The sequence below is a fragment of the Ambystoma mexicanum genome, chromosome 4q (assembly GCF_040938575.1).
Source record: "Ambystoma mexicanum isolate Mex_15411 chromosome 4q, UKY_AmexF1_1, whole genome shotgun sequence".
Classification (NCBI taxonomy): Eukaryota; Metazoa; Chordata; class Amphibia; order Caudata; family Ambystomatidae; genus Ambystoma; species Ambystoma mexicanum.
In genome coordinates this window covers 1,161,954,254-1,161,960,253 of record NC_090928.1, presented here as the reverse complement: position 1 = coordinate 1,161,960,253, position 6,000 = coordinate 1,161,954,254, and the positions used below count along the sequence as shown (strand labels likewise).

At 42.5% G+C, this 6,000-nt stretch overlaps 1 long non-coding RNA gene across 1 annotated transcript; it reads left to right on the top strand.

Annotated features, from left to right (window-relative positions):
- Positions 1 to 1,196: 1,196 nt before the first annotated feature.
- LOC138467162 (uncharacterized) lies at positions 1,197 to 2,524 on the top strand. The gene is made up of 3 exons (XR_011268085.1): positions 1,197 to 1,540; positions 1,687 to 1,781; positions 2,024 to 2,524. It is a non-coding gene; the product is annotated as an uncharacterized lncRNA (long non-coding RNA).
- Positions 2,525 to 6,000: the final 3,476 nt, after the last annotated feature.

The window sequence follows — 6,000 nt, the reverse complement described above, 5'->3', positions numbered from 1 at the left end:
GAATCAGTTACACCTTGGACATGTGTCCGAAGCCCCCCTCTAAGAGTTCCGCTGCTCGAAGAGGGGGTGCGGGCTCAGAAGTAGAGTTCCAAACTGTAGTCCCGCCTGAGGGGTTGGCCCTGTTTTGGGCAAGCGGTCTTGGAAAAATGTGGGGGGATTGGGTGCTCGGCCCCCCAGGCACTGGGCTGAGTTCGCCTTTTGTGATGTTTGATGGTTTAGAGCTTCGTAAGAGTCTCTTCATCCCCTCTCCCGCCCTAGAGTGGGTCTGTTGAGGGTCGGCTTGCTGCTGTGTAGCAGGATCCATCCCTTCCCTGCGGGATTCGCCGGGACTTGCAGGGACTGCAAGGACTGCGACTCCCTCAGCGACTGGCTCCGCGGCTGGAGGGTGGTTTTGTAGAACTTCCCCCTTCAGTAAAGGGTGTAGAAAGACTGGAAACAGGACCAGAATGGAGGGTAGACTGCAAGGACTGCGACTCCCTCAGCGACTGGCTCCGCGGCCGCTCCGCGGCTGGAGGGTGGTTTTGTAGAACTTCCCCCTTCAGTAAAGGGTGTAGAAAGACTGGAAACAGGACCAGAATGGAGGTTAGACTGCAAGGACTGCGACTCCCTCAGCGACTGGCTCCGTGGCCGCTCCGCGGCTAGAGGGTGGTTTTGTAGAACTTCCCCCTTCAGTAAAGGGTGTAGAAAGACTGGAAACAGGACCAGAATGGAGGGTAGACTGCAAGGACTGCGACTCCCACATTATCGTGCGCCATAGTGGAGGAGCTCGAAAATGAACCTCACAGTTTGTCTATGTTCCATTTTCTATACAGGAAGTGAATACCATTAGGCAATCAATTCCAGATATTAGGAAGAATCCAACAGGATTTTATAAAGAAATTGAATCTGTTTTGCATTCGTCAGTTTTCACGCTGGGTGATATAGATTTGTTGTTTCCCATGATACTTCCTGCTGATTTGTGGGAGTATATTAGAACTGTAGACGATCAGGCAGGGATGGGTGACACATGGGATGCCTTAGTACGAACAGATTTGGAAAGGAATGCCGGTGAGAAACCACCAGAGGTGATACTGATGTTGCCAGATAGATAAATCTGGCTTTTACTATTGGTTGGGAAACTGCTAGTCAGTTGCATGGGTGTTATATGCTGAAAATGCTCTGCAAAACGCTTTAAAACATTCAGGAATCTTTTACCCTTTTTTACATTTATTGACACTTTTATGAGCACGGCAGTAATCACATCTGCTGAGCATTTTGCTCTGTGTCGAAATAATTTGAAAGATTTGGGAACACAATTCGATTACTATCAGGCCGACCATCTCAAAACAATTATGTTGTGTTATGATAACACCTTGCACTGGCGGCATATTGTTTATTTATTTATTTATTTATCTAGTTAGTTTTTGGTGTGCTCTTTACGCCACGCCGAACAACATTCCATCCTGATAGGACAACTTTTTGCAGACGCCTTGATGTCATCTGTCGCCTGCAACACAATGTCAAGATCAATGTCTTTTTCGCCTTGTTTATCCTTATTCAGGTGAGCAGAATGTCTTTGCCCTGTGAATACATTGGGAAGGACTGCACCTCGGCGGTCTTTTTCTATTTTTCCGAGAGGTTTCTAATTTATCACTGCCCCTCTGTGATCATAACATGTTCCTATTTGTCGTTTTTTGTTTTCCGCAGTTCTACTTCATAGAGAACTGGTTTTGCTGGCCTACATTTATTTCTCAGGATTTACATTCGGGAAAAGGTGACCAGCATTCAAGGTTGAGATAATGGTAATTTAAGAATTAATTGCTATACCCATTTCTCCCGTTATCAAGTTTGTAGGATTTTTTGCCTTATCATTTTGGAGGGAGGCATTTTCCCGGTTCGTTATTCACAAGATCATTCCTACCAAAATCACATTTTTAGTTTATTACTTAAATATTTAAGCTTTAGCGTAATATTTATTGCACTAATTATTTTTGAATTCGTGTGACTGATGTGTGTGTCTTTCTACTTCTGTTTTATGTTTTAGGCAAAATTATGGATTCAGCCTGCACAAATCTTTACAGCTGAACGCATTATCGCCTTACACATGCAGTTTTCCACATTATAAAATCCTGTGGCATACATCTGATGGGAGTGCACCGTCCTGAAGAAGATGGGCATCAATTGTGAATCAGCTTAGATGCCTTGTACCATCGAAACTACTGTCTATTTACATGTCGGACCCAGTGTATTCAATAGGTCATGACAGTATAGTAGTTGACGTACGGCACCCCTTCTTTTTTCTGTTGGTCTTAACTTCAGAAGTAACCAACATTATTTTGTCTAGTAAGCTACGGCGGTTCTTATATTGTTAAATGTGGCCGTAGCCTCTGACCGCCAGCTGGATGATCCCCTTCAACCGACATGACGTTCAGACTGCTTGGCTACATCAAGTTAGCGTTGACTGAATTATCAGTCGTGTTTTTAGAAAAGTACTGTGTTTTTCAATTTTCTAATTAAACGGTATTATTCAGATAATGAGCTCGAAACATGATTTAATATGTATATTTTAAACATATAATGAAATACAAATAAAACATTTATGGTTTCTAAATTTCTTTGCTCTTGGTATGGTTTGATCTGTGGTTCTGAATTTGGGTGCCCCCCTCCTAGTTCCATAGACGGGTTCCTCCATAACTTGTTTTTTTCCGCTGACACACTTTACGTTTATTATTGTTGTTACTTCCTCTTTGTCAGCCAAGTAGAGGTTCTCCCATCTCCTGTTTTGCTTGTCTTAGTGCAATTGGTTTATTGCATGGGTTTAATTCTAACCAATTTTTTTTTCTTTGGTTATAGGTTCATTGTTTACTGTATAGTGAGACCATCGAGGACAGTCGTTCCCATTTTTTCACTTTTCTAATCCTTCATTTTTTTATTTTATTTTTTGTCGACGTATATATTTTTCTACATAATTCTTACTCTAATATTGATTTGTTTTATTGTTTAAGATGGCGGCTGTAGATATTTTTTCGTTCAGCGAGGAACAACTGGCTGAGGCAATTCGGGGCCCCTCTTTTTTTGATTCCTTGATCCAGGCAGTAGGTGAAGAATCAAGTGGGGGCATCACTAGTGAGAGCATACTTAAACTTAGGAAAAAGAAGTTTAGAACGGAAATGCATGGACATTTACTTACCGAATATTTGAAGAAAAACATCATCCCCCAGGGATTATTGGTAAGGAATGAACCATGCCTCTTTATTGATGACCTAGAATACAAAACCGCTTTTGCAGGCATAGGTACTAAATGTAGCAGAGATTGGATGTTATTGACCATCAATACCGCTCTTAAAAAAAGTATTGCAGTCGGCAACGAAATAGACGAGGCAGAAACAGCCTTTGCACTTGATACTACCATTCTGAATATCAAGGAAAAATTGGACCTTATTGATAAACATACAAAGGAGTTTATCAAGATAACGACAACCAAAAAAATGGAAAAGCTTAAAAAGGATATTTCCAATTTTTCTAAAGAAAATGCTTACCCATATTTAAGTTCAGATTATGTGGGCCCTGGGCAATGGCATGATCCGACTCTGGCCAACTTAGGCCAACAGAATTATGGAAAAAGGGTTACCTTCTCTGATAGTTCTTCAGATGGCAGTGGCTCTTTCCCCAATCAAAATCAGAGAGGCCAAAGAGGTCGTTCATGGAACAGAGGACAATACAGGGGGCGCAGAGGACGTCAAAATTGGCAATTTCAACAATACCCTCAGATGCCCATATATGCCCCGCAGGGCTCGTACCCTGGTTTCCCTCCACCCAACCTTCCTTTTCCTCCAACCGATCTAGGGCCCCCACCCATAGAAAACGTGTTTCAGACCAGGAGGAAGGCATATCGACGGTGAACCCTTCTGGCAACTTGTCAGCCGTCTATAACATTTCTAAACGCATTCTTTCGACCCAAGAAACAGCCATTCTAGAAAAAGGCTTTTCATTTATTCCCATGAAGAATCCTAGTCAGATGGACCTTGAAATAGAGCTTCGGAATTTTTTCCGCAAGGTCCGCCTGAAAGATTACTTTGGTGATAGCAATTCTGATCGCCTAGAAGAGGATAACACCCCATTCCATTTGAAGTCTAGTTTCACACCGACTTCTCAAATGGTTTCTCCTGAAACCATGATTTTTGAGCGGTCAGTACTTAGAGATTTCCACTCTATCTTCTCTGCTCCTATGGATGCCAAACACATTAGGTCATTCAATTTCTCCAAGAAGGAATGGGAATGTCTTAAAAGACTTAAGGAAGACTCCTCCATCATTATCAAACAGGCTGACAAGGGGGGAGGAGTAGTGGTTTGTGATGCCACGTACTATGATTCCGAGGTGATGAGACAACTGAACAACACTTCTTTCTATTTGAAACTCAGAGGAGATCCGACAGACAGTATACGGGCTGAGATTCTCGCCTTGGCCACACGGGCACGTGATATCAACATTTTGAGCCCTAAGGAATTTTCATTCCTTACCATCAAGGGCACCCGAGCTCTGCTCTTTTATATCCTTCCTAAAATTCATAAGGATAGCTCGAATCCACCGGGCAGACCTATAGTGTCTTTGTGTGGCTCCATTTTAGAACCTTTGGGCAAGTACCTCGATTTTTTTCTCAAACCGCTTGCTGCCGATACTCCTACTTACCTGGCAGACACTACGGATGCCATTGTACACTTAGAGGGCTTACCGTTTAACACTGCCACTAATCTATTTATCACCTTAGACGTGGAATCACTATATTCCAATATTCCACAGTCAGAATCTCTTCCCATTATAAAATTCTTCTTGGACATGAGAAATGACCCACAGCAGGTTCCCAGTGAATTCCTCATTGACCTTTTAGAAATTGCACTTACCAAAAACTATTTTCGGTTCAAGGAGGATTTCTTTCTACAAGTCAAGGGAACTGCTATGGGAGCTTCTTTTGCTCCTAACTATGCCACCTTATTTATGTGGGCTTCGAGAAGGTTTCCATCTTCGATGCTTCCAATCCTTACCTTCAATCTATTATCTTCTATCGAAGATATATAGATGATATTATAATAATTTGGGACAAAACCTTGGGTAATTACGAAACCTTCCTTACATGGATGAATTCTTTGAACGACCACCTTCGCTTTACTATGACTGTCAACAACATGTCTATACCATTTTTGGACCTTTTGTTGAAAGTCAAGGATGGGGCAATTGCAGTGGACTTATATCGTAAGCCTACTGATAGAAATACCATCCTCCACTTTGAAAGCTTTCATCCTCAAGCCTTGAGAGTCAGCATTCCCTATGGCCAATTTTTAAGGGCAAGGCGCAATTGCTCAGACAAAACAGATTTCTCTAAACAGGCCGATATTATTGAAAACAAATTTTTGGATCGAGGGTATCCCCATCATATATTGCGCCAATCTCGTAAGAGGGCACGCCACCAACATCGCGAGATCCTTTTAACTAAGAATAACCGTGATAAATCGGACCAATCAAGAATGGTTTGCGCAATGACTTACAATACGCATCATTCGGCTATTAAGAAAGCCATTAACAAGCATTGGCATCTTTTACAATTGAACCACCCAGATCTGGTTTCTCCCATGTTTGCTTTCAAAAAAGGTAAAACCCTGAAGAATTGGCTCTCCAAAGCCGACAGGTCCTCGCTTCCATCAGGACCCAAAACCATCACTGGGATGTGGGGCATGAACAAAGTGCAGGGCCATTTTCCATGCGGATACTGTTGCCACTGCGGGTCTACCACAGCTACCTCGGCTGTGAACATCAATAACAGGGTATGGAAGCTTAGGGATCACACTACATGTAACTCCAAGAACGTTATATATGCGGTTACATGTCCCTGCGATAAGACCTACATTGGCAAAACTTCTAGACCCGTAAAACTCAGAATTTCTGAGCACAAATCCAGGATCCGCACTGGCAATTTTACATCCCCTCTTGCCCTTCATTTTTCTGAACAACGTCACAATTGCGAC